General features: G+C 38.8%; 14 non-coding genes across 14 annotated transcripts; all 14 read right to left on the reverse strand.

Moving 5' to 3' along the window:
• Window positions 1–7,236: 7,236 nt before the first annotated feature.
• On the reverse strand, window positions 7,237–7,319 carry trnal-uaa. Its single transcript has one exon. It is a non-coding gene; the product is annotated as a tRNA-Leu (tRNA).
• A 741-nt stretch (window positions 7,320–8,060) lies between these two features.
• Window positions 8,061–8,143, reverse strand: trnal-uaa. The gene has a single exon. It is a non-coding gene; the product is annotated as a tRNA-Leu (tRNA).
• Window positions 8,144–8,248: 105 nt separating this feature from the next.
• trnal-uaa lies at window positions 8,249–8,331 on the reverse strand. Its single transcript has one exon. It is a non-coding gene; the product is annotated as a tRNA-Leu (tRNA).
• A 295-nt stretch (window positions 8,332–8,626) lies between these two features.
• On the reverse strand, window positions 8,627–8,709 carry trnal-uaa. The gene has a single exon. It is a non-coding gene; the product is annotated as a tRNA-Leu (tRNA).
• Window positions 8,710–8,815: 106 nt separating this feature from the next.
• trnal-uaa lies at window positions 8,816–8,898 on the reverse strand. Its single transcript has one exon. It is a non-coding gene; the product is annotated as a tRNA-Leu (tRNA).
• A 106-nt stretch (window positions 8,899–9,004) lies between these two features.
• Window positions 9,005–9,087, reverse strand: trnal-uaa. Its single transcript has one exon. It is a non-coding gene; the product is annotated as a tRNA-Leu (tRNA).
• A 106-nt stretch (window positions 9,088–9,193) lies between these two features.
• trnal-uaa lies at window positions 9,194–9,276 on the reverse strand. The gene has a single exon. It is a non-coding gene; the product is annotated as a tRNA-Leu (tRNA).
• A 106-nt stretch (window positions 9,277–9,382) lies between these two features.
• trnal-uaa lies at window positions 9,383–9,465 on the reverse strand. Its single transcript has one exon. It is a non-coding gene; the product is annotated as a tRNA-Leu (tRNA).
• A 6,563-nt stretch (window positions 9,466–16,028) lies between these two features.
• Window positions 16,029–16,111, reverse strand: trnal-uaa. The gene has a single exon. It is a non-coding gene; the product is annotated as a tRNA-Leu (tRNA).
• Window positions 16,112–17,162: 1,051 nt separating this feature from the next.
• trnal-uaa lies at window positions 17,163–17,245 on the reverse strand. Its single transcript has one exon. It is a non-coding gene; the product is annotated as a tRNA-Leu (tRNA).
• Window positions 17,246–18,485: 1,240 nt separating this feature from the next.
• trnal-uaa lies at window positions 18,486–18,568 on the reverse strand. The gene has a single exon. It is a non-coding gene; the product is annotated as a tRNA-Leu (tRNA).
• Window positions 18,569–19,618: 1,050 nt separating this feature from the next.
• trnal-uaa lies at window positions 19,619–19,701 on the reverse strand. The gene has a single exon. It is a non-coding gene; the product is annotated as a tRNA-Leu (tRNA).
• A 673-nt stretch (window positions 19,702–20,374) lies between these two features.
• Window positions 20,375–20,457, reverse strand: trnal-uaa. Its single transcript has one exon. It is a non-coding gene; the product is annotated as a tRNA-Leu (tRNA).
• Window positions 20,458–21,695: 1,238 nt separating this feature from the next.
• Window positions 21,696–21,778, reverse strand: trnal-uaa. The gene has a single exon. It is a non-coding gene; the product is annotated as a tRNA-Leu (tRNA).
• Window positions 21,779–27,735: the final 5,957 nt, after the last annotated feature.

Genomic DNA, 27,735 nt, shown 5'->3' on the forward strand with positions numbered 1-27,735 from the left:
ATACTCCTTGTGCATACAGAAAACTCACTGGATAATTATAATTAATTGCAAAAAGAATGTTTGGAAATGTAAACTGATATTTCCTACTAACACACTACAGTAAAATATATAAGTAACTGGCTTAAAACCTTTTTTTTTTTTTTGGTGAAAACACTAATGTTAAGACTTTTGCATATATACAATTATATGTACCATTTGGTAAGACTGTTTAATGTATATTATCAATATTATCAGTTGGGCAAAGCTGAATTTTCAGCATCATTACTCCAGTCTTAAGTATCACTTGATCCTTCAGAAATCAAAATAATATGCTGATTTGGTGCTCATCAATGTTGAAAACAATTGTGCTGTTTATATTTTGCTTGTATATTTTGGCAGAAACCATCATTCTTTTTTTTTTTCAGTATTATTTGATGAATAGAAAGTTCAAAAGAACAGCATTTATTTGAAATAGAAATCTTTTGTTACATAGCAAATTTCTTTACTGTCCTTTTAAATCAATTCACTGCAGCCTTGCTGAATAAAAGTAATTATAAAGTTAAATCTTACTGAAAAAAAATCTTTCTGTCCCCAAACTATTGCATGGTGGTATAATTATACAAAATGAAAAATACTATTATACACTGTAAAGCCGAATTTGGCAAAACTCAAACAATTTGAGGCAATCAGTTACGAAATTCAGCAGAACTGGCAGATTTTTATTTTGTACTCAAACATTTCAATTTAAGAACAATTAAAATGTATGAGTACACTAATTCATATATTTAACTTCAAATGTTCATGTAACCTCAATGTGAACATTTTTATTAGTGTAAGCTAAGCTAGCTAAAACAAGCTAATTCAGAAAATGCTAACTTGCTAATTTGCTAACATGTTAACAATAGCAAGGTATAGCACTTGCGGAATGAGTGCAGCAATACAAAACATTTAACGTATTTGCTCTCAAACCAAGCCACATGCGCCACTTGTCACCATGAAGGTAACTTTACAAAAACCCACATGAACAGAAACTCTTCTAAATTAGCATAACAAAACATTACTCACTACTAAATCTCCCACTTAACATCTTGCACAAAAAAACATTATACAACACTTAATTTTAGCATTTACTCTCCCTTTCTCCCTTTCCCAGCCCAGTTTCAGTTAAACTTAAGTTTGTCTAAATTAAAAGAAATAAGTTCATAAAACTCAAAACAATGAAACATTTCAGTGTATTTAAAATATATCAGTTCTGTGAACTTGAAAGAAAATCAAAGTGCTAAATACTCATAAAAGTTAATTTGATGGAAATAATTTGTTTAATTTGAGTTTGTCCTACTCAAACCAATAAATTATTTTGAGCGTTAGGGTACAGTGTATTTTTAAAAATATGTACTTGCATATTTGAATTAAAACATCTTTCCACACTTGATTGAAATCCAACCTTTTTTTTTATATCTTTCACATATCATATTTCAGTCTTTGAAATGCAAACCACTACCTGACATCATTTATGTATAATATTCCAATATCTTTGGCTTGTAGCAAACATGATCTTGGCTGCCTAACTGATTTATCCAGCAAACCTAATTCCCTCCTGACCACCCTGAAAGGAAGCCGCCCAATTAGAAGGAGCCGCTAAATAAGAATGGAGGCTCATTCTCATTGTAACAGCCCAGATGATAATACAGGCTTACCTGTCTCCACAGGCCTCCTGAGAGGAGCATGGGGTTTAGAGCAGCCCACAGCCAATTTATCCACCCCTCGTTGGGTTGCATGTGCTGTTGGTGAAATGCACCCTATAACGTTCATGTTCCCTTGCCTGGAAGTTAATTAGGAACGTCTGTATTTGGCAGCTAGGGCAAGCCGTGACATGTCACAGACGCACGATAGGGCTATCAGTTGCATTTGGCACAGAATAAAAACGATAGAAATATGACTCACTGACATTGTCTCTTTGGTTGTTTATAGCGTGCCGAGAGCTGATGAGTGATCAAAATGAATCATCATTTAACATCACAAAAAATCAATCAATGATGTGATGGTCTGCCGCCTCGGTGGCAGTAGATGAAACCAAGACATGGGTGAGCATGTAGGTATGTTTGAGATTGAAAGAGAAATATAAGCATTAGTGTTTGTCATTCTAATCCTATTGTGAAAAGTGTTAATACCAGCTTGTCTAATGTTCTTGTGCAACACAAAAAAAACATACTCTGAAAATGTCTCTGTATTTTTGTCCATGCACTCTAAAAAATGCTGGGTTGTTTCAACCCATGTTTGGGTCAAATATGGACAAATCCAACCACTGGCTTTAAAAATGTAATAAAAAAAAGAAAAAAAAAAAAGAAGTAAATTATTGGTTTGGTTTGTCCATATTTGAACATGGGTTGAAACAACCCAGCATTTTTTAGAGTGTACAATGAAAGTCAATGAAATCTAATGTCGTTTTGGATTGACATTGACAAAAGCAGTTGAAACATTCTTCAAAATATCTTCTTTTGAGTTCTAAAGATAAAAGAAAGACATACAGGTTTGGAATGACATGAAGTAAATGAGTAAATGATGACAACATTTTCATTTTTGGATGAATGGTTGGTTCACCCAAAAATTAAAATTCTGTCATTATTTATACACATTTGTATCGTTCCGATCCCATAAGTCTTTGGTTAATCTTCAAAACACAAATTAAGATATTTCTAGTGGAACCTGAGAGGTTTCTTCTCTTCCACTGAAAGTCCAAGGAACCAAAACTCTGGCCCTCGATGTCCACTTTCCTGCAGAGTTTAGCTCCAACCTTAATCAAACACACCAATGTCTTCAGGATTACTAGAAGTTATAGGCAGGTGAGCTTTATATGACGAACAGATTTAATTTTGGCTTTTATACACATATAAACACACATACATTGAGTGCATCACATATGATAAATACAGAAGCTCATGCATTTGTCACAAATGCTAAAACAAACCACAGTGGTTTTCATGCATCACACACACTCATTTGAGCTTCTGTGTTTACCATATGTGTTGTGGTCTATATATGTATGCATGTTGATTATTGGTTAGATGAATTAAAAGCCTATATTAAATCTGCTCAATCATATCTCTTCACAAGACTTGGATTAATTGTTCAATTCATATGGATACCTTTTTGGAACTTGGTTTTGGTTACCTGGACTTTCAATGGAGGGACAGAAACTTTCAGGTTTCATTGAAAATATCTTACTTTGCTTTGTGTTTTGTAGGTTAACGAAGGTCATATGGGTTTTGAGCAACATGCTCAAGAATAAATGATGACAGAATTTTCATTTTTGTGTGAACTATCCCTTTAAGGCACAAGGTTATGTCCTTCCAAAGGAAGAGACTGATAAGACTGAATCTGAGTAGGCCGTATTTCATCTGGCTGATTTTGCCATGTCTGTGACAGTGAGCGATGTCCTCTGCCAGCTGTGTTTAAGCATGCACAAGCTGTCGCCAATCAGAGCAAGTCCCAGTGTGTTTCAGAAGCAAGGTGACCGGCCTTGTTATTATCTCATCAACCAAAAGGACAAAAGACGACTGCATGGTTGCAGTCATCCATGCTTTCTGTGGTTGCCCTGGAAACCAGCTTCTCAGCTGGAATGTTGGAAGTAAGTATGGGCAGGGGGCCAGGGGGGGTTACCGAGGAGGGACCGGTTTACACCCCTATCCAGAAATGTTGATTAAACCCATTGAGAATGTTGTTCAGGAGACTGATTAGAGCCTCAGGTCAACACAAACTGAGCTGATAGTTTTGCAGCTTTAGAGCTGACTGAGCAGTTTTCCAGCATGGAAAAGCCTCATGTTAGGAAAAGTGGGCTGACTGGGAGAAGAAGCCGTTCTTAATTTGTAGTACCCACTACTGCATGGCACGCTGCAAGTCAAGCATGCTTTTTCCACTGCATGAAACAGGCTAAACAGACGTCAATAAAGACCATTAGACTAATTCAAGTGATTTAACAGACTGGGAGAAGCTAAATCAGACCGAGTGAGGTTACTTATTTGCACCTAATCCCTGTAATTTTAAATCCATCAGTTTAATTCATATTTCATGAGTTCCCCTTCTTCTCAGGCCACAGGGTTCAGAGATTGAACGGGGATACGCATTTCCAGAACCCTCCCGAAAATAAATCACACTGGCTATGGGCCTTATTCACGAAACACGAGCTGAGCGAGTCATTCGTAAAACCGTTCTTGCAAAATGTTGCTTTCAATTCAGTGGGACAGGTTATGCTACCAAAAGTTTGAACAAAAGTATCCTGAAAAACAAATTATCATGGTTTCTACAAAAAAAAATATTAGGCAGCATGATTGCATTTCATGACTTGATTTCAACATTGATGATTGTAGGAAATGTTTCCTGAGCACCAAATCAGCATATTAGAATGATTTAGACTAGTATGCGAGTGTGCTATAAATTCAGCCACATTGATGTCACATGATCATATCACATAGCATGTTTTGTTCTTCTAAATAAAAAATGGGTTTGTTTGAATACAATTTTGTTTCAAAATGTCTTTTAGCAGTCAAGTTAATAATAGGTCAAGATTATATTTAGTCTAGTTTAAAATAAGAGTGGAAAAAGTTGAGTGCATTGCATTGTAGGAAATGTGTACTCTGTTTTGGCAAATGTAGCAGGTCATTCTTTGAGATTAATAGGAAATGCTAACAGATCCAATTTAGTATAGTATAGTTTATTTCATACTTTTGCATGCTCTACAAAATATACATGCATACTGCAGAAATAGTGTAGGTAGTATGCTATTCTGATCTGGAGAGCTCATAAACATGTCTCTATTTGGCCTTGTCTTGAGAACTGGGGTACAAAACCAATGCCTTACACAACCCTGATGATTAATGGTATTATCAAGTTCGCTTGGTGCCTTAAAATACCCACCGAGCGACAAGAAGTGCAGCCTTCTAAATCATCCTAAAACAGCACTGGCCATTAGCCAGGACGAGAAATCGGTCTGTTCAGATGTCAGTGGTACATTAGGAAGGGTGGAGTGGTGTGGAAAACAGAAAGCTTTGACACTCAAGGGACATAAAGATGGCAAGCGATAGCATGCGTAGCTGCAGGCGAGAGATGAAGACGGAGATTGCTCGGGGGAAGGAAATGAGGTGGTCAGAGACCACGCCACATGCTAATCCTCTCTTTCCCGGCTCGCAGTCTGGCTGCACCGGTTCCCGTCTCCGTGTCTGTCTCGCAGGCGAATGGGAACGGATCCGGTGCTCTCTCAGTGCCAGCGCTAGAGTGCTCTGGCCATGTTTTTTCAATTGCGCTGATGAGACAGGCCGGCTCCTAATAAACGTAGCCTTTGGTTTAAATGACAGGTCTAATTTCACATACTGTGATGAGAGACTGTGGAAAAGCATGGCACAGCCTGAGACACGCGAAATGGTGCCTGAGTCATTCAGATCCTTCAAGATTAATTCCATTTCCTGAGAAGATTAAGTGTGCCGCAGAGCTGATATCTGATTAGAGGACTTGGGGGACTTGTTTATAATTAGTTTGGGTGTAATCTCATTTCACAGCACCTTGTGGGGAGGCAAATGTTTTCGTAAATTTATCTGCATAATTGGTCAAGGTGTTAATCAGGTTTGAAGATACCTGCTGGCTAGATAAAGCAATGAATAGACCTGTTCTACATGACATCACTGAGGAATCGTGGGTAAATGATATTGCTCAGCATTCTTTACATTATAAAACATTATTCGTTATGAAATGGATAGTTGTAAAATCTATTTGAATGAGCCGCATTTTAAGTTGTCATAAAATAAAACAATACTGCATGTGAGATTATGCAGTACACTTATTTTCCCATATAGATAGATAGATACATACATACGTGTATAGATCACTTAATGTGTTTTTCGAGTCATGACTCTTCGTTAAAGTCTCAGTTACACACAGGCCAGTGTTTGACCAAATGTAGAGCTGTCCACCAGACAGATGGTTTCTCTTGTGTTTTTCATTTCCACACTCTTCCTTCAGCTCACGCTCAGGTTAGAAGGAAGGACTCAAGCCTCAGACACACGCCAAATGAAGCTTCACTGCCATAATATTTGTCTTGACACCCAAAGCTTCCTGAACTCTTTGTGAAGGAAGAGTTTGGAGGTGTCATCTGTATGGCACATTAAAGACCTCTGGCTGTTTATTTGTTGTCAGATGGGAAGGCAGGGTGAGAAAAACTAGGCCTATCCTGCTGTTCAGCAGCACACAACCAAAGGGAAGTGGGCCTTTATTGATGATCCCCCAACCAGGGCACACTCAGATTTCCCTTAATTTATGGATACTCCTACACAGTTATGTCAAAATGAGGGACTGTATTTGGGGGATCAGCAATAAGGCAGATGTGTTTGAAGAATATAGCACAAAAACAAGTGGTAATTGGAGCTGGTGGAGATCAAAAACACCCAGTGAATGACACCTAATGAATGAGTTACAATTGCATTATCTGGATAATTTCTCATTCCACGCAGAGATGAGAATTTTAATGCACTAATGGATAGCTCAGTGGTGGGCAAATACGGATCTACATCTTGTTAATCTACATCTGTACAATTTGATTTTTTAGGATGGGTTCACAGTCAATAAACATACATAGTAACCTTAGTGAGGCAGAGGAAAATAAATGTGGATTATTATCTGGACCCTGTTAAAACCATCTATTTGAGCTGTAATGACATGCCACTCAAAGATATTGCCTGGCAACAAACCACTGTATGATTTAATAATATGCTTGTTAGAAAGGGAAACATGGGCAATAATTTGGCATCTGAATGCAGTGGCTTTGTTTAAAAAACAGATTTTTGGTAAATATCTGAATAAAATCTGTTTATGTACAAAATGTACAAAATCTGTTGTTTAAAATTTGATTAAAGTTGTATTTTTGGAAAAGTGTTTCAGTCTGTAAATAATTTATGATGCAATCTATATTTGTTATCATACACAACGTACGCAAATGTTAATGATCTTTATTCAACAGTCTCTTCTCTTCCATGTCAGTCTCCTATGCAGTTGACGTGGTACACATCGAATTTCATCAAAATGTCTTTATTTGTGTTGCGAAGATGAATGAAGGTTTTATGGGTTTGGAATGACATGAGGGTGAGTAATTAATGACAGAATTTTCATTTTTGGTTGAACTAACCCTTTAACATGTTGAGAAACCAGTTTGTTAGTAATGCAACCACGTACAGCCAAATTGATATATTCCATTTAAAATACACATTGTTTTACCAGGAGTGGGGTTCGAACCCACGCGGACATTTGCCCATTGGATCTTAAGTCCAACGCCTTAACCACTCGGCCATCCTGGTCATGTTGTGTTGCAAACAATGCTTTTGTTCTTCTTACAGGTACACTTTGAGAAACTGGTTTCTTGGTAACGCAACCACATACAGCTGCATTACTATAATTGAATCATAGTATTACTGTATTACATTTATATGTAATACAATGATCTACCAGAAGTGGGGTTTAAATGTATGGAAATGTCAATGGTTTAAGGTCTGGCTAGTTAGCATAGCACAGTTAGTAAATACTGTAACTACACCATCTGGACCTACAAATCTGTGAAATGCCAATAACCCCCTTTTTAACTGGGTTCTTCAGAAACAGAACCACTTTGAGAAACTGGTTTGTTGGTACCACAACAACATTATATTCCATTTAAAATACACTTTAATCTACCAGGAGTGGGGTTCGAACACACGAGGACATTTGTCCATTGGATCTTAAGTCCAACGCCTTAACCACTCAGCCATCCTAGTTACTATGAAATGCTAAAAACGCCTTTGTTCTTCTTACAGGTACTTCAGAACCACTTTAAGAAACTGGTTTGTTAGTAATACAACCACATTGCTTTATTCCATTTAAAACTCACAATGAACTACCAGGAGTAAGGTTTAAACCCACAAGGACATTTGCAAATTAGGTTTTAAGTTCAATGCCTTAACCACTCAGCTTTTGTAATGTTTGCACGTTGAGAAATCATGTTTGTTAGTCACACAACCACATACAGACACATTAATATATTCTATTTAAAAAACACACTGATCTACCAGGAGTGGGGTTTGAACCCACGAGGACATTTGTCCATTGGATCTTAAGTCCAACGCCTTAACCACTCGGCCATCCTGGTTACTATGAGATGCTAAAAACGCCTTTGTCTTCTTACAGGTACTTCAGAACCACTTTGAGAAATGGTTTGTTGGTAATACAACCACATTTAAAATTCACAATGATCTACCAGGAGTGGGGTTCGAACCCACGAGGACATTTGTCCATTGGATCTTAAGTCCAACGCCTTAACCACTCGGCCATCCTGGTTACTGTGCGATGCTAAAAACGCCTTTGTTCTTCTTACAGGTACCTCAGAACGACTTTGAGAAATGGTTTGGTGGTAACACAACCACATTTAAAATTCACACTGATCTACCAGGAGTGGGGTTCGAACCCACAAGGACATTTGTCTATTGGAGCTTAAGTCCAACGCCTTAACCACTCGGCCATCCTGGTTACTATGAGATGCTAAAAACGCCTTTGTTCTTCTTACAGGTACTTCAGAACCACTTTGAGAAATGGTTTGTTGGTACCACAACCACATTTAAAATTCACACTGATCTACCAGGAGTGGGGTTTGAACCCACGAGGACATTTGTCCATTGGATCTTAAGTCCAACGCCTTAACCACTCGGCCATCCTGGTTACTGTGAGATGCTAAAAACGCCTTTGTTCTTCTTACAGGTACTTCAGAACCACTTTGAGAAATGGTTTGTTGGTAATACAACCACATTTAAAATTCACAATGATCTACCAGGAGTGGGGTTCGAACCCACGAGGACATTTGTCCATTGGATCTTAAGTCCAACGCCTTAACCACTCGGCCATCCTGGTTACTGTGAGATGCTAAAAACGCCTTTGTTCTTCTTACAGGTACTTCAGAACCACTTTGAGAAATGGTTTGTTGGTAATACAACCACATTTAAAATTCACAATCATCTACCAGGAGTGGGGTTCGAACCCACGAGGACATTTGTCCATTGGATCTTAAGTCCAACGCCTTAACCACTCGGCCATCCTGGTTACTCTGAGATGCTAAAAACGCCTTTGTTCTTCTTACAGGTACTTCAGAACCACTTTGAGAAATGGTTTGTTGGTACCACAACCACATTTAAAATTCACACTGATCTACCAGGAGTGGGGTTTGAACCCACGAGGACATTTGTCCATTGGATCTTAAGTCCAACGCCTTAACCACTCGGCCATCCTGGTTACTGTGAGATGCTAAAAACGCCTTTGTTCTTCTTACAGGTACTTCAGAACCACTTTGAGAAATGGTTTGTTGGTAATACAACCACATTTAAAATTCACAATGATCTACCAGGAGTGGGGTTCGAACCCACGAGGACATTTGTCCATTGGATCTTAAGTCCAACGCCTTAACCACTCGGCCATCCTGGTTACTGTGAGATGCTAAAAACGCCTTTGTTCTTCTTACAGGTACCTCAGAACCACTTTGAGAAATGGTTTGTTGGTAACACAACCACATTTAAAATTCACAACGATCTACCAGGAGTGGGGTTCAAACCCACACAGACATTTGTCCATTGGAACTTAAGTCTAATGCCTTAACCACTCGGCCATCTTGGTCCAGACATATGTATGTTTATGGTAATGATTCTGATGTGAATGAAGTTTAATATCCACTTATTGAAAGCCTTACTAAAAGCCTTACTAAAAAACCTTTGATCCTTTAACAGGGTACTTCAGGGAGCCCTTTTAGTTACCAGCAGAGCAGCATTACTTTATGGACTCAAAGCATCTTTCTCCAAAGACGGCCATTCAGACGTTGCTCTTTATCGTTGAATCATATAAATAGAACTTTCTCCAGGTATTATAGAACTCCTTGATCTAAAATTCCACTATTTAGCTCAATTTTTGCACATGAACTCTATTACATGCACAGTAAATGGTAAATGAATAAATGACACAGCAAATACATGAATTTGTAAAATGCCAAAGTATTTCATCTTCTATGGAAAGTGTCTCAAGCTGACGCTTTATGTCATTATTATGGTAACCATTATGCTGAATTTTGACTACACTATCTGAACGAATTGATCTGATCTCATTGATTGGAAAATGAAAGTGTGGACAGCCAGTCCTAAATATTGAATTTGAAAAAACAAATTGGAATTGTGTTGTATAAAGACATTTAGAAAACACATTTGCCTGAACCCTTAATTGATTGCCTGATATAGCCCTTATACTACTATGCCTGATACTAGAAATCCATGGGATGGAATTTATTGTTTGTAAATCGCATGAAATTGCTTTTGAATGCATTATAAAGCAACAAAATGAGTGCATTCATTAAATCAGCTCCAATCTTGTGAGGATGGAAAGCACACATAAATCAGTAACCATGGTTTCTGGTGGCTTAATTGCAGGGGTGCCATAGCGAAGGAGAGAGCAACACTGACTCTGTAGAAGGTGTGGATAGCATCTATATACAACCTGTCAGTCGCTGCGCTCAGTTCCTCTCGCTTTGTGAAACAGCAGGCATCCCTCCTGACATGGTTCTTATTAGCACTCATATAGTGAAGTGTTCATGTGAGACGAGACCTGTTTTGTCAGAAGCACACAGCCATTGTACACAAGGGAGAGCAGGGAAACTGAGAGGAAAATCAAACAGCTCGGTATTAAAATGACTTTGTCACATAGGCACGTTTGACCTTGAAATGAAAATTTCACCAATATTTGCCTAAACATCTGTTTCGTCAGTCCAGTGTTTGTTTCCATTTCTATTTCTTTGTTTAGCAGATGCTATTATCTAAAGATTTTGCTTTACTATACCAGGAGTGGGGTTTGAACCCAAGAGGGTTTGCCTATTGGATCTTAAGTCCAACGCCTTAACCACTCCGTCATCCTGGTTACAACAGATTGTTAAAACTACCTACAATCTGCCAGAAGTGGTTTGAATCCACAAAGACATTTGTCCATAGATGGCACTTGAAGAAACCAAATTTTTTTTCATCACCACACCATTTCATTAAAAAATCTTATTGCTCTATAATTTTTTTGACACTAAAACACTCATTTCTTTCATGACAGGGCACTTCAGAAACACTTTGGACTTGTTTACAGCTGGTATTAAGATCCATCTGCGATGATCCAGTCATATCGATTTGTCTTGCCATGCCACTTGGAATTAGATGTGATTGGCAGGTCTAAACAGGGACCTTTTGTTTCTTTACAACAATTTTCTTTAAGATTGCTAGCACACTGATTCATTTGGCACAATTTCCCAAACCATTTATTCAGTTCTCAATTCAAAGACACATTTCTCAAAGTTCTGAGACTGTGTTTATAGTTGTGAAAAAATGGTGAATTGTTTAATAAATTGTTTTAGCCATCGAGAAAAACTGTAGTAACCACATACTGCCACAAATTTAAATGTAAAGCTCACCAGGAGTGGGATTTGAACCCTTGAGGACATTTGTCCGTTAGTTAGTCATCCTAGTCATTTCATGAAGTTAACACGTTGAGAAACCATTTTGTTGGTAACACAACCATATACAGCCACATTACTATATTCCTTTTAAAATGCACGTTGCTTTACCAGGAGTGGGGTTCGAACCCACAAGGACATTTGTCCATTGGATCTTAAGTCCAACACCTTAACCACTCGGCCATCCTGGTCGCTTTGCAAAGCTAAAGACACCTTTGTTCTTCTTACAGGTACTTCTAAACCACTTTGAGAAACCAGTCTGTTAGTAACACAACCACATACGGCCGCATTACTATATTCCATTTAAAATTCTCATTGATATTAATGATCCTGGTCACTATATGTGATTAAGTTATGTTTGCTAATTTAATGCAGAAGTTAAAACTGGATCTATGTTTCTAAACAGATTGTGCAGCTGCTCAGTGTGTGTTCATATCCGTCCTTAATGCCGAGTGAACGTGTCCCTTTAAGCATCCTCCCTATTTGTGACACAACCGCGTTCTGCTTTGATCGCGTTCTGTACGGCTCACCAAGCAAATGCTTTAATTAGTGCTTTATTGACTAATGCTTTTCTTCAGGCCCTGTGTCACTAGCTTTACCGGCCACTGGCCTATTCTTTGTGGATTAACCCCTTTCTGTGCGCAGTTTAACCAGCCATTGTCCTGCAGTAACGTGAACTGTTCTTGCAGGAGGTTTTGACACAAAAGCCCCTCAGTGCTCAAGCAGACCTCAAAGAGCCATCATCCCTCCATCTCCAGCTCTTCAAAGACTCCTTCATCATTCTGAATCCTTCTGTTCCTCCTCTGGCCCTCGTTTAGGAGCAGGACCCCACCGGCCCTCACCTCCCCCACTGACCAGCACACTTATCCCACTGTCTCCTGGGAGATTGAAGCTCATAAGTAAGACCTGGACAGCTGATAATGACTTTGCAGCTCTGGGGGAAGGAGATCACCACTGTGTTTTGGTGGTTATGGTGGTGGTGGTGGTGGTGGTCTGTGTGTACATGCAGGGTCCAAAATCAACACTCAAGATGAGAGTAAAAATTGGCTTTTAGCAAATACAAAGGGGATTTTCCACTTATTACGTAGTTAAAACTGCAATAAGAACAATAGACTGATCAGTTTTGACTGAAAACAAGAGATATAAGCGATTTACCTTCATTCATCTACTAACCATTTTTACCATAAATTTAGCTGTGTGTAATTCCACGTGGCAACTTATTCGTGGTGTTGAAAAATAAGAAACAAAATCACAATATTTCTTTCTGATTTTTCTGACATAGTTGGCGTTTCTCCTGATGGGACTGATGGACTGGCAAATAAGACAAATCAGAGCTAGTTTGCACACTTTTTACTCTAATAAATATTAATCAAGGTAGGTATTTTTTAGACAGACAATTAAAAGTCATGGCCACAAAAAAGCTTCTGAACAGTCCTGCTTTTATTCTAGGTTTATTGATGGTGTGTTGCATCTATTGTCAGACCAGACATGTCAATTTGGATTGAGGGTGAGGGGATTTATCCTGTTTCTTATTTCTAGCACTCTTTTTAAAAATAGTGGACACCTCCTCATGTGGAGTCCAAGCGGCCCTTTCATCTGAGAGCAGCTCTAATGATCCCTTGTAATGAGCAGACCTTTGCCATGATAATGAGTGTTCAATTGTTCCTGCTTTTCCATGGCTTCTCCATCAGCAGGGGCAGCACTCTTGGCTGGGGGTTTCACCCTTTCCATCTCCTAAACCCTGCTGGATCTCAGCAAAAGGGGGGGGGGCCAGATAGTTGCCTTTGAAGAGCACATAGTCATTATCTTTTCTGAGAGCTCTCTTTGGGTAATTGTGGTGGCTTTTTGGTGCGAATGATTTCTTGATATTGTAGACGAGTGATTCCCAGCATGGGCTTAATTTATATCTGTTATTTTTTTCTTTTCTTTTGTCCTTCATACCTAACAGGTCACGGGGGAAGGGTTCGCTTACCGCAGGGTGCTTCAAATCAATATAACACACTGGTTCTTTTCCGATAAATGACACAGGGATGGAGGAAGATGAGTTAGACAGACCAAAGTGAACTGGTTTATTGGAGACTCAATAACTCAAGCTATTTATATGCGCAGCCTCCTCGTTTCCTTAACAACCTCTTTACCTATTTCAGGCCACCTGAGAGCTTCAGTCTGTGTTGAACGGGGATTTGTACGGAGCTCTACAGCAGTCTTTGTTTCTTGATCTCTCTACACAGTTACATGCCTGAAGAGTGCTCTTAAGTTACTGGAATACCAGTGTTTCTAAAAATGAGTCTGCACTCCCCCTGAGAAGGACAGTGAGAGATTTACACAGCTGGTCCATGAGTACAACACAAACTCCAAGCTCGCCGTCCATTCTTTCTTTCTTTCTCTTTTCAGTAAGAGAGGGTGTTGGGTACATATTACATTCCCTCCAGCTGAACTCGCCCCTCATCTGATTCCTGCGATCTGGGTGGTTTTTGTGTATATTGATTCATTCTTTCATCAAATGTCAAGAGTTATTTATGTACCAGTTGAATTTTTTTTTCTCTGACTAGATGTTTATTTCTTTTTAAAGATATCTAAAACAGTATTTTTGATGAAAGAAAAATACTATTGAATGTGCTTAGAACAAGTAAAGGATCATGTAAACTCTGTAGTATTTAATTTATGAATATCAAATATACTGATTTGAATTTTTAAATAATTGTATTATGTGAGGAGAAAGAGAAGAGTGAATTGAGAGACTATCTACTAGACTTGAGAGAATATGAACATTACTACAAATTAAAATGAGTGCAGGGTTAAGTTGTGCTGTTGTTGGCTGTCACAAACAAAGCAATAAACTTAAGAAATTCCTGGAAAGTAAATCTGAAAAGAATGTCTGTATATGGCACCATATGCCTTGACATAGACTGACAAGAGAAAATGAGCATGGCTTGCAGTACTTATGTTAAAATACTCCCTCTAAAAGGTATAAGTGCACTCTTATCATTTTGAGGATGAAACCCTGAACTTTACCCAATCGAGAGCTGTTTGTAAGCTCTGTTTTCAATGTAGCTAACTTTGGGCAGCTTCATGTCATCTATGCACTCATTAAACTTTGAAGGGTTAGGCACTGACAAAAGACTGTAAAGTGATGGCATTATGGAGCCATGTGTTTTTTAAAGCCATTTTCATAGGTTTAACGTTAAATTATCAGCTCGGAAAATAAGTTAATTTGACTAGAAACACCGGAGACCAGAAATGTAAAGAATATGAGTCTGACTTTTACGTTTACGAAAAAAGTGGGTAGCAGAGTATCTGATTCAATTGTCACTTATACCACTTGGCAGTCACTATACAAAGTTTTGACCTTAGAATGAAACAATTGACCAATCAGAACAAAGTATTCCAGAGAGTCATAAATGATTGGTCAGTCACTACATTCTGTCAAATCTTTGTATACTTTAACTTTTATAATATCATTAAATTCCCTTTAAAATCCACAGGATTTTGCCATGAGTGGGATTCAAAACCCTTTTTTTTTTTTAATTCAAAGGTATTAATAAACATGGAAACAATCAACCAAACTTACCAGAAGTGGGGTTCAAACCCACGAGGACATTTGTCCATTGGATCTTAAGTCCAACACCTTAACCACTCGGTCATCCTGGTTAATGTGAGATGCTAAAAATGCCTTTGTTCTTCTTACAGGTACTTCAGAACCACTTTGAGAAATGGTTTGTTGGTAACACAACCACATTTAAAATTCACACTGATCTACCAGGAGTGGGGTTCGAACCCACGAGGACATTTGTCCATTGGATCTTAAGTCCAACACCTTAACCACTCGGCCATCCTGGTTACTGTGAGAGGCTAAAAACGCCTTTGTTCTTCTTACTGGTACTTCAGAACCACTTTGAGAAATGGTTTGTTGGTAACACAACCACATTTAAAATTCACAACGATCTACCAGAAATGGGGATCGAAGCCACGAGGACATTTGTCCATTGGATCTTAAGTCCAACGCCTTAACCACTCAGCCATCCTGGTTACTGTGTGATACTAAAAACGCCTTTGTAGTTCTTACTGGTACTTCAGAACCACTTTGAGAAATGGTTTGTTGGTAACACAACCACATTTAAAATTCACACTGATCTACCAGGAGTGGGGTTTGAACCCACGAGAACATTTGTCCATTGGATCTTAAGTCCAACGCCTTAACCACTCGGCCATCCTGGTTACTGTGAGATACTAAAAACGCCTTTGTTCTTCTTACTGGTACTTCAGAACCACTTTGAGAAATGGTTTGTTGGTAACACAACCACATTTAAAATTCACACTGATCTACCAGGAGTGGGGTTAAAACCCACGAGGACATATGTACATTGGATCTTAAGTCCAACACCTTAACCACTCGGCCATCCTGGTTACTGTGAGATACTAAAAACGCCTTTGTTCTTCTTACAGGTACTTCAGAACCACTTTGAGAAATGGTTTGTTGGTAACACAACCACATTTAAAATTCAGAATGATCTACCAGGAGTGGGGTTCGAACCCACGAGGACATTTGTCCATTGGATCTTAAGTCCAACGCCTTAACCACTCGGCCATCCTGGTTACTGTGAGATACTAAAAACGCCTTTGTTCTTCTTACTGGTACTTCAGAACCACTTTGAGAAATGGTTTGTTGGTAACACAACCACATTTAAAATTCACACTGATCTACCAGGAGTGGGGTTAAAACCCACGAGGACATATGTACATTGGATCTTAAGTCCAACACCTTAACCACTCGGCCATCCTGGTTACTGTGAGAAGCTAAAAACGCCTTTGTTCTTCTTACAGGTACTTCAGAACCACTTTGAGAAATGGTTTGTTGGTAACACAACCACATTTAAAATTCACACTGATCTACCAGGAGTGGGGTTTGAACCCACGAGGACATTTGTCCATTGGATCTTAAGTCCAACGCCTTAACCACTCGTCCATCCTGGTTACTGTGAGATACTAAAAACGCCTTTGTTCTTCTTACTGGTACTTCAGAACCACTTTGAGAAATGGTTTGTTGGTAACACAACCACATTTAAAATTCACACTGATCTACCAGGAGTGGGGTTAAAACCCACGAGGACATATGTACATTGGATCTTAAGTCCAACACCTTAACCACTCGGCCATCCTGGTTACTGTGAGATACTAAAAACGCCTTTGTTCTTCTTACAGGTACTTCAGAACCACTTTGAGAAATGGTTTGTTGGTAACACAACCACATTTAAAATTCAGAATGATCTACCAGGAGTGGGGTTCGAACCCTCGAGGACATTTGTCCATTGGATCTTAAGTCCAACGCCTTAACCACTCGGCCATCCTGGTTACTGTGAGATGCTAAAAACGCCTTTGTTCTTCTTACTGGTACTTCAGAACCACTTTGAGAAATGGTTTGTTGGTAACACAACCACATTTAAAATTCAGAATGATCTACCAGGAGTGGGGTTCGAACCCACGAGGACATTTGCCCATTGGATCTTAAGTCCAACGCCTTAAACACTCGGCCATCCTGGTTACTGTGAGATGCTAAAAACGCCTTTGTTCTTCTTACTGGTACTTCAGAACCACTTTGAGAAATGGTTTGTTGGTAACACAACCACATTTAAAATTCACACTGATCTACCAGGAGTGGGGTTTGAACCCACGAGGACATTTGTCCATTGGATCTTAAGTCCAACGCCTTAACCACTCGGCCATCCTGGTTACTGTGAGATACTAAAAACGCCTTTGTTCTTCTTACTGGTACTTCAGAACCACTTTGAGAAATGGTTTGTTGGTAACACAACCACATTTAAAATTCACACTGATCTACCAGGAGTGGGGTTAAAACCCACGAGGACATATGTACATTGGATCTTAAGTCCAACACCTTAACCACTCGGCCATCCTGGTTACTGTGAGAAGCTAAAAACGCCTTTGTTCTTCTTACAGGTACTTCAGAACCACTTTGAGAAATGGTTTGTTGGTAACACAACCACATTTAAAATTCACAACGATCTACCAGAAATGGGGATCGAACCCACGAGGACATTTGTCCATTGGATCTTAACTCCAACGCCTTAACCACTCAGCCATCCTGGTTACTGTGTGATACTAAAAACGCCTTTGTTCTTCTTACTGGTACTTCAGAACCACTTTGAGAAATGGTTTGTTGGTAACACAACCACATTTAAAATTCACACTGATCTACCAGGAGTGGGGGTTGAACCCACGAGGACATTTGTCCATTGGATCTTAAGTCCAACGCCTCAACCACTCGGCCATCCTGGTTACTGTGAGATACTAAAAACACCTTTGTTCTTCTTACTGGTACTTCAGAACCACTTTGAGAAATGGTTTGTTGGTAACACAACCACATTTAAAATTCACACTGATCTACCAGGAGTGGGGTTAAAACCCACGAGGACATATGTACATTGGATCTTAAGTCCAACACCTTAACCACTCGGCCATCCTGGTTACTGTGAGATGCTAAAAACGCCTTTGTTCTTCTTACAGGTACTTCAGAACCACTTTGAGAAATGGTTTGTTGGTAACACAACCACATTTAAAATTCAGAATGATCTACCAGGAGTGGGGTTCGAACCCACAAGGACATTTGTCCATTGGATCTTAAGTCCAACGCCTTAACCACTCGGCCATCCTGGTTACTGTGAGATGCTAAAAACGCCTTTGTTCTTCTTACTGGTACTTCAGAACCACTTTGAGAAATGGTTTGTTTGTAACACAACCACATTTAAAATTCACAAAGATCTACCAGGAGTGGGGTTCGAACCCACGAGGACATTTGCCCATTGGATCTTAAGTCCAACGCCTTAAACACTCGGCCATCCTGGTTACTGTGAGATACTAAAAACGCCTTTGTTCTTCTTACTGGTACTTCAGAACCACTTTGAGAAATGGTTTGTTGGTAACACAACCACATTTAAAATTCACAATGATCTACCAGGAGTGGGGTTCGAACCCACGAGGACATTTGTCCATTGGATCTTAAGTCCAACGCCTTAACCACTCGGCCATCCTGGTTACTGTGAGATACTAAAAACGCCTTTGTTCTTCTTACTGGTACTTCAGAACCACTTTGAGAAATGGTTTGTTGGTAACACAACCACATTTAAAATTCACACTGATCTACAGGAGTGGGGTTTGAACCCACGAGGACATTTGTCCATTGGATCTTAAGTCCAACGCCTTAACCACTCGTCCATCCTGGTTACTGTGAGATACTAAAAACGCCTTTGTTCTTCTTACTGGTACTTCAGAACCACTTTGAGAAATGGTTTGTTGGTAACACAACCACATTTAAAATTCACACTGATCTACCAGGAGTGGGGTTAAAACCCACGAGGACATATGTACATTGGATCTTAAGTCCAACACCTTAACCACTCGGCCATCCTGGTTACTGTGAGATACTAAAAACGCCTTTGTTCTTCTTACAGGTACTTCAGAACCACTTTGAGAAATGGTTTGTTGGTAACACAACCACATTTAAAATTCAGAATGATCTACCAGGAGTGGGGTTCGAACCCTCGAGGACATTTGTCCATTGGATCTTAAGTCCAACGCCTTAACCACTCGGCCATCCTGGTTACTGTGAGATGCTAAAAACGCCTTTGTTCTTCTTACTGGTACTTCAGAACCACTTTGAGAAATGGTTTGTTGGTAACACAACCACATTTAAAATTCAGAATGATCTACCAGGAGTGGGGTTCGAACCCACGAGGACATTTGCCCATTGGATCTTAAGTCCAACGCCTTAAACACTCGGCCATCCTGGTTACTGTGAGATGCTAAAAACGCCTTTGTTCTTCTTACTGGTACTTCAGAACCACTTTGAGAAATGGTTTGTTGGTAACACAACCACATTTAAAATTCACAATGATCGACCAGGAGTGGGGTTCGAACCCACGAGGACATTTGTCCATTGGATCTTAAGTCCAACGCCTTAACCACTCGGCCATCCTGGTTACTGTGAGATACTAAAAACGCCTTTGTTCTTCTTACTGGTACTTCAGAACCACTTTGAGAAATGGTTTGTTGGTAACACAACCACATTTAAAATTCACACTGATCTACCAGGAGTGGGGTTTGAACCCACGAGGACATTTGTCCATTGGATCTTAAGTCCAACGCCTTAACCACTCGGCCATCCTGGTTACTGTGAGACACTAAAAACGCCTTTGTTCTTCTTACTGGTACTTCAGAACCACTTTGAGAAATGGTTTGTTGGTAACACAACCACATTTAAAATTCACACTGATCTACCAGGAGTGGGGTTAAAACCCACGAGGACATATGTACATTGGATCTTAAGTCCAACACCTTAACCACTCGGCCATCCTGGTTACTGTGAGATACTAAAAACGCCTTTGTTCTTCTTACAGGTACTTCAGAACCACTTTGAGAAATGGTTTGTTGGTAACACAACCACATTTAAAATTCACACTGATCTACCAGGAGTGGGGTTCGAACCCTCGAGGACATTTGCCCATTGGATCTTAAGTCCAACGCCTTAACCACTCGGCCATCCTGGTTACTGTGAGATGCTAAAAACGCCTTTGTTCTTCTTACTGGTACTTCAGAACCACTTTGAGAAATGGTTTGTTGGTAACACAACCACATTTAAAATTCAGAATGATCTACCAGGAGTGGGGTTCGAACCCTCGAGGACATTTGTCCATTGGATCTTAAGTCCAACGCCTTAACCACTCGGCCATCCTGGTTACTGTGAGATGCTAAAAACGCCTTTGTTCTTCTTACTGGTACTTCAGAACCACTTTGAGAAATGGTTTGTTGGTAACACAACCACATTTAAAATTCACACTGATCTACCAGGAGTGGGGTTTGAACCCACGAGGACATTTGTCCATTGGATCTTAAGTCCAACGCCTTAACCACTCGGCCATCCTGGTTACTGTGAGATACTAAAAACGCCTTTGTTCTTCTTACTGGTACTTCAGAACCACTTTGAGAAATGGTTTGTTGGTAACACAACCACATTTAAAATTCACACTGATCTACCAGGAGTGGGGTTAAAACCCACGAGGACATATGTACATTGGATCTTAAGTCCAACACCTTAACCACTCGGCCATCCTGGTTACTGTGAGATACTAAAAACGCCTTTGTTCTTCTTACTGGTACTTCAGAACCACTTTGAGAAATGGTTTGTTGGTAACACAACCACATTTACAATTCAGAATGATCTACCAAGAGTGGGGTTCGAACCCACGAGGACATTTGTCCATTGGATCTTAAGTCCAACGCCTTAACCACTCGGCCATCCTGGTTACTGTGAGATGCTAAAAACGCCTTTGTTCTTCTTACTGGTACTTCAGAACCACTTTGAGAAATGGTTTGTTGGTAACACAACCACATTTAAAATTCACAATGACCTACCAGGAGTGGGGTTCGAACCCACAAGGACATTTGCCCATTGGATCTTAAGTCCAACGCCTTAAACACTCGGCCATCCTGGTTACTGTGAGATACTAAAAACGCCTTTGTTCTTCTTACTGGTACTTCAGAACCACTTTGAGAAATGGTTTGTTGGTAACACAACCACATTTAAAATTCACAATGATCTACCAGGAGTGGGGTTTGAACCCACGAAGATTTGTCCATTGGATCTTAAGTCCAACGCCTTAACCACTAGGCCATCCTGGTTACTGTGCGATACTAAAAACGCCTTTGTTCTTCTTACTGGTACTTCAGAACCACTTTGAGAAATGGTTTGTTGGTACCACAACCACATTTAAAATTCACAATGATCTACCAGGAGAGGGGTTTGAACCCACGAGGACATACGTCCATTGGATCTTAAGTCCAATACCTTAACCACTCGGCCATCCTGTTTACTGTGAGATACTAAAAACGCCTTTGTTCTTCTTACAGGTACTTCAGAACCACTTTGAGAAATGGTTTGTTGGTACCACAACCACATTTAAAATTCACAATGATCTACCAGGAGTGGGGTTCGAACCCACAAGGACATTGGTCCATTGGATCTTAAGTCCAACGCCTTAACCACTCGGCCATCCTGGTTACTGTGAGATACTAAAAACGCCTTTGTTCTTCTTACTGGTACTTCAGAACCACTTTGAGAAATGGTTTGTTGGTAACACAACCACATTTAAAATTCAGAATGATCTACCAGGAGTGGGGTTCGAACCCACGAGGACATTTGTCCATTGGATCTTAAGTCCAACGCCTTAACCACTCGGCCATCCTGGTCCAAACATGTGTATGTTTATGGTAATGATTCAGTTTTTTATAATAGTCGAATGCCTTTAAATGATTTCACACACTTGACAGTTATGTTTAAAAGCTTTATATTCAGTTGTGTATGATTCTTCTTCAGGGGGTTTTGATATATCAGGATGGTGCTGCAGGCTATATTAAATTATTGATTTTGAGCAACTGTCTTGTTGTATCATTAGATCAGTTTGTGGTATTTATTAGCAATACATTGGACCTTTACATTTTTAGTAAAAGAAAGATTTTTAAATCTGCTAAAAGTTTATTTGGTCAGCTTATAAGCTAATAAACATGGACTAAAATCAACAAAACGACCATTTTCATTTCACTTCAGGCTGTCTTGTCAGAGGATTCTGGTTTAAATTATTCTGTGACTGTGGAGGCGGCCTAGTAAAAGCAGCTGCATCTTTTCCTTGTCGGAGAAGAAGGAAAACACACTCAGCCCCCGCCAGGGCTGTGGGTCTGGCAGGGTCATAACCCAGCACCTGAGCTAATCATGGACATTATCAAAACAGCAGGCTCTCTTGGGTCTGTTTGTTTATGCTATCCAGGGTGGCCCCTCGCTCTCCTCGGGCCTGGCCCGGCCTGGCCCTCGTAACAGCACCTGGAGCAGACAGTAAACACCTCTGCCTCAGTGCTGGACGAATGGGGTGCTAAAACTGAACAGGAAAGAGGAAGAAACCTTAAGCTGTTAGTCAGGTCATGTCAGTGAGCGTTAGTGGAAACTGATGGTTTTATCATTGCTTGGCTTTTTAATGTTATTATATAGGTTTCGAACAGAAGTTGCTTCACTACAATTAGATTTTAAAATACATACATATACAGTATATATTACTATGGTTCATTAAAGTGCTCATCGACAATGGAACCTTAGTTCATTTCCCCAATTCATTGATTGATTCTCCATCATTTGTGTTATAATCAATATCATTTTCTTGTGTTTCTTATATAAAAAATAAACAAAATTGGTTCCAAAAATAACCTTTCAGTGAACAGTTCTTAAAAGAACCATTTTTTCTTAATGTGAAGAACTTTTTTATAATCCAAAGAACTTTATTCCACTATAAAGAAACTTTTGTAAAATGGAAAGTTTCCATGGATGTTTAAGGTTCTTCATGGAACTGGAAATGCTAATAAAGAGTTCACACACTTTAGTTTTAACAGTGTAGCACGCACACTCTGATATTGCTGAGTTAGATGCGTTCCTGGGTCAACATATTTTGTTGATCCTGGAACAACATTCTAGTCTGAAAATTTAGTCTTAACCCTATTCCTACCCCTAAACCTAACCCTACCCATAAGTTATCCCAAAAATCAGAGGGAAATGATAGATGAATAACACTGATGTAGAAGCACCAATTCATGATTTTAAGCCTAAACTTGACATAATCTGTAAACTTGATTTTAATGTTGTTCCAGGATCAACAAAAATGTTGACCCAGGAACATGTTGAACTCAGCAATATCAGGTTCTGCGTGTAGCATTAAGCACATTACTACCAACTTGCATCACTTCTTTCCATTTGAAACTTGCTCTTACTAGGAGTGGGCTTCAAACCCACATGGGAATGAACTCATTAAACCACAAGTCCGACGCCTTAACCACTCAGCCATCTTGGTTATAAGCAAGAGAAAAAAGTCTGACTCAAGCATTGCCATCATCTCCACAGGTTTATCTAAAGCATGCTCTGATTCTCATAGCTCGGATTCCCAAGTAAAGTTTTAATGAGGACCTGATAAGAACTGCAATCTTAACATGCTCTCTTTTCAACCTGTCTTTGTCTCTGTATCATCTTCACTCTCAATTCTTTTCAAAGAGCTTTACATTACAAAATTAGGTTTCATTTTAGCAATCTGTTTTGCATTGACCGTATCAATTAAAGAGACAAATAGGCCTAGTCAAAAAATACAATAAAAATGAATTTTCTCCAGTGCAAAATCCATTTACATGTTCATATGTCAGCAGCGAATGTGTGATCAGTGCTGAAGGACATCTGCTCCAGAGAAACAACAGCATGACATGTGTCCTTGCTCATGTATCTTAACTGGAATTACTGTAAAGGCCGACAGATCTGAGTATATTTTATAAGCTCCTCTGGGTTCATAAATCAAGCCAAAGCCTTTTTCATTTACTCATCTTTATAGCTGTCCTCCGAACAGCTGTAAACAATGGTGTTTTCTGGAACATATCAATTTATTGATTGAATCTACTTAAAAGAAAGCCTCTTTCATTATTGCCATGCCAGTATATCTGTCAAAAGCTCTGGGTAGAAACGTAAACTATATATGTACTTGCAAAAATTTCTTTGTGCTTGTTTATTAGGGGATTTATGGAGCAGCTGTTGTTCTAATGCACATTGTCTGATGATGAATTATTCTCATTCCACTGCTTTTTAAATACTTAATGATACATGTGAACCATTTTTTTGTCCTCTACATCAGTGTTTCTATGAGCCACAGTTAACTTGCTGGAGTTAGGAGTTAACAGGAGGTGCTACAGCCCAGCTATCTAATTTATGTTAGTTTTCCATTTTGTTTGTGAGAATGCTGAAATTTCCATGTGCATAGAAATGCATTTGATCCTTTTTAGTTATTGTAATGCTTTTGAGAGCGTTCTTTCAATATTTCCAGGAGAATTGATTTGTAATATCCCAATAGTGCAGGGGTCTCCAAATTCCCTGGAGGGCCACTGTCCTGCAGAGTTTGCCTCAACACACCTGCCTGAAAGTTTCTAGTATGCCTAATTAGACCTTGATTAGCTGGTTCAGGTGTGTTTAATTGGGGTTGGAGCTAAACTCTGCGGACAGTGGCCCTCCAGGACCGAGTTTGGACACCCCTGCAATAGTGAGTTGTGTTGCTGAATATGTTCAAAATACTGTTTTATAGGCTATACCAACACAATCTCACAGCAATTCATAACTATTTTACATTTTGCTTGATCTTACAAATTCATACAAACCCAGTGGTGGTGCGGTGGATAAGTTTAGGTTCGGGGTTAGGGGGTGGACCATCATAATGAGTTTCTTCAAAAACGTTTTTGTACAATTCAAATCGTACGAACTCATACGAAATCACCACCTCGTAAAATAGTCACGTTTTCATGTTATGAAAATTTTTTAAGGCTTATATAGCTATTGGAAAAATTAGCATTTAAATAAACTAATTAATAATAACAAATATGAATAAAATAAAATAAACTTTTGCCTACATCAAGTGAGCAGCCTGCCCATACAGGCTATTTTGAACAAATGTGCATAAATCACAGCATAGGATATACAGGTGCTTATAGGTCTCCATAAATTAAAAGAACATATAGCCAAATATGAGCCTATATTGCCATATAATATTGGGATATTTTAGCGGATTCACTCTGCATTTCAATGTGGTTGCTGCACGAAAATACTTTTTATTAGTCTATAATCTGATAATGGTTTGAAATGTTCCCTATTTGGTGGGATAAGTATCTTTCAGACAGTGACTGAACAAATAAAACTACATTTTTTTTTATATAGTGTTGTTTGCTTATGAAAAACTCCATGACACAATGCTAAGGTGTTGCTAAGGTGTTCTGGGTGGTTTTACTAGTCAACAAAGCCTTTATGATAAATATAAGTTCTCTGTGATATTTTCTTCTCTACAAATATGGCTCAGGTTCCTCCTTCATTGCAAGTCTGGGGAATTTATTACTTCTGTTTTGACATCCACAATCATAAATCAGACTGCTTTTTTCTGACTGTTTCTGTGTAATTTCTGCAGTATAATTTAGGTTCATACTTAGCGTTAAGGTTTTGTTAGTTTCCTCCTTAACCTCAAGTATTAGCAATAGTAATAGTGATGGATGCTTGTCTTACCAAGCACTACTAACTAATGATGTGATGGTGAGCCAAGGATCTGAAGGGAAGCAGGAGGTATGTGTGCAGAGGGTCATATGTTCATTACTTGCAGTCGGACAGTGGCTGCCGGCCAGCACATAAATATGAACAGGACATCGGGACAGCGTGCCAGGGTAACAAATGACTGCCGCAGTGGGGGAAGAGACGATATTTCAAGGAGGAATAGCAAAGACACTACACTCTTTCACAGTCTCTCACACACACTCAGTACGCTGACCTTTCCCACATGAGCATCTGTGTGTAATCTCAGGTTGCACAAGCATAACAATCTCTACTACTAGCTCAGCATTCTGGTCGTCCGTCTCACCTCGCCATAAACAAGGGGTGCAATAAACGCTTGAGTATTTAAACCGCCTGAGCGTGACCTTTGATCCTTACGTTGAAGGACAATATGAATGATTGATTTATATTCAATACAACTCACCTCCTGTCTTTGTGTAAAGCTGCGGCACTGTGCTCAATGCTGCAAAAAAGGTCAAAGGTTAGTGACCATTTCTTAAAGTTATGTTATAAGACACTCATGGTAGAGATAAATCATTATACATGATTTTATTAAATATTTTTATGTATTTTAAAACTGTTCCTGTTTGAGGGATGCTGAAGATAATCATTTTAATGATTTATTTATATTTAATTTTTTATTTTTATTTATATTATTTTTTTATTTTTACTCTATATTTTAATAATAAATGATAAAGATTAAATAAAATGGTGCACTCTTTTAAAGAAAACTGAAAACTTATTTTTCAGTTAAAAGTTTTTTTTTTTTTTAAATTGTATGGAGAATGAACTGATACAAATAAAATCGGCCTTTCTTGAATTTTTTCTACTTTAGGGATGTTGGAGATTGTGTATTTGTTCTAATTAATCCTTAGTAATTTTAATTTAACTTTGCATTTTTATTTTTAGATTTTTTTTCTGGCTCCATTGAATATTTCATCAATGGTTTCCACTGAATCCTTACATACACATAAGGTTTTGAACTTTGGCCCTGACCCCTGGAGGACATTGGACTGCCTGCAGTTGATTTTTATCTCTTGGAGATTCCTTGTTTCATCTTGCCTCTCTCTGTTGTCTTTGGCCTCTTCCTGCAGTTTGTTTGTGATTTCAAACAGAGCTTATGATAACAGGGTTGAGCTCTCTCATGATACAGAGCTCTGATAAGGGTCTTGATATCAGGTCACACAGAATCAGGTCTGGTTATCCCACAACTTGACCCAGACAGGGAAAGCCTCTGTTTTATTATCTGATTACTTAAAAAATGTCGCTCACATTGGGAAGCTAGATTAAACATGAGCAAGGTCACTACGATCTGGTGATATTCGTGCGGGTCAAGGATTTTGGTGGTCACGTAGCCAGGCTTTTAAGGGGATCCTTCCACACACATTCCTTTTCTTTTTCATTTCAAGTCCCTTATTGCACAGGGATGTATCTCAAACCACATCTGATTGCTATCATAAAGTTCATGTGCGGGCTTGACATGCTCTCAAATGCTTTCATCACGTGTATTCAGGTCAGAGAAGATATAGACGCATTTCGATCCATTTTTTGACGTGTTTTCACCACATTATGCATAATATTGGAAATAATGATTTTTTTGTTACTTATTTGTTATATTGTTATATTATTTCTATATTATTTTAAGGAGATTGCACGTTGAGCATAAATAAAATAATAAAATAAAATAAAATAAAATGGTGCACACTTAAGGACTCTTAACCAATATACGATTGGTCACCCAGTAGTTAAAGCTAAGTTGACGTCCAAATGACACTATGTACTTAAGTACTCATCCATGTAGTGCGTGAATTGTATAAGGTTATTTTGTCATTTACAACAGACTCTGATAACCTTGGGATGCACCTCTAGTTTGGTACCAGATTTTGATTTTAGTTTTTAATAAATCCCAAATTAAAAAGCATTTTTTTATATATATATATATATATATATATATATATATATATATATATATATATATATATATATATATATATATATCGCTTTTATATATATATATATATATATATATATATATATATAT

The sequence above is a fragment of the Megalobrama amblycephala genome, linkage group LG5 (genome assembly GCF_018812025.1).
Source record: "Megalobrama amblycephala isolate DHTTF-2021 linkage group LG5, ASM1881202v1, whole genome shotgun sequence".
Lineage (NCBI taxonomy): Eukaryota > Metazoa > Chordata > Actinopteri > Cypriniformes > Xenocyprididae > Megalobrama > Megalobrama amblycephala.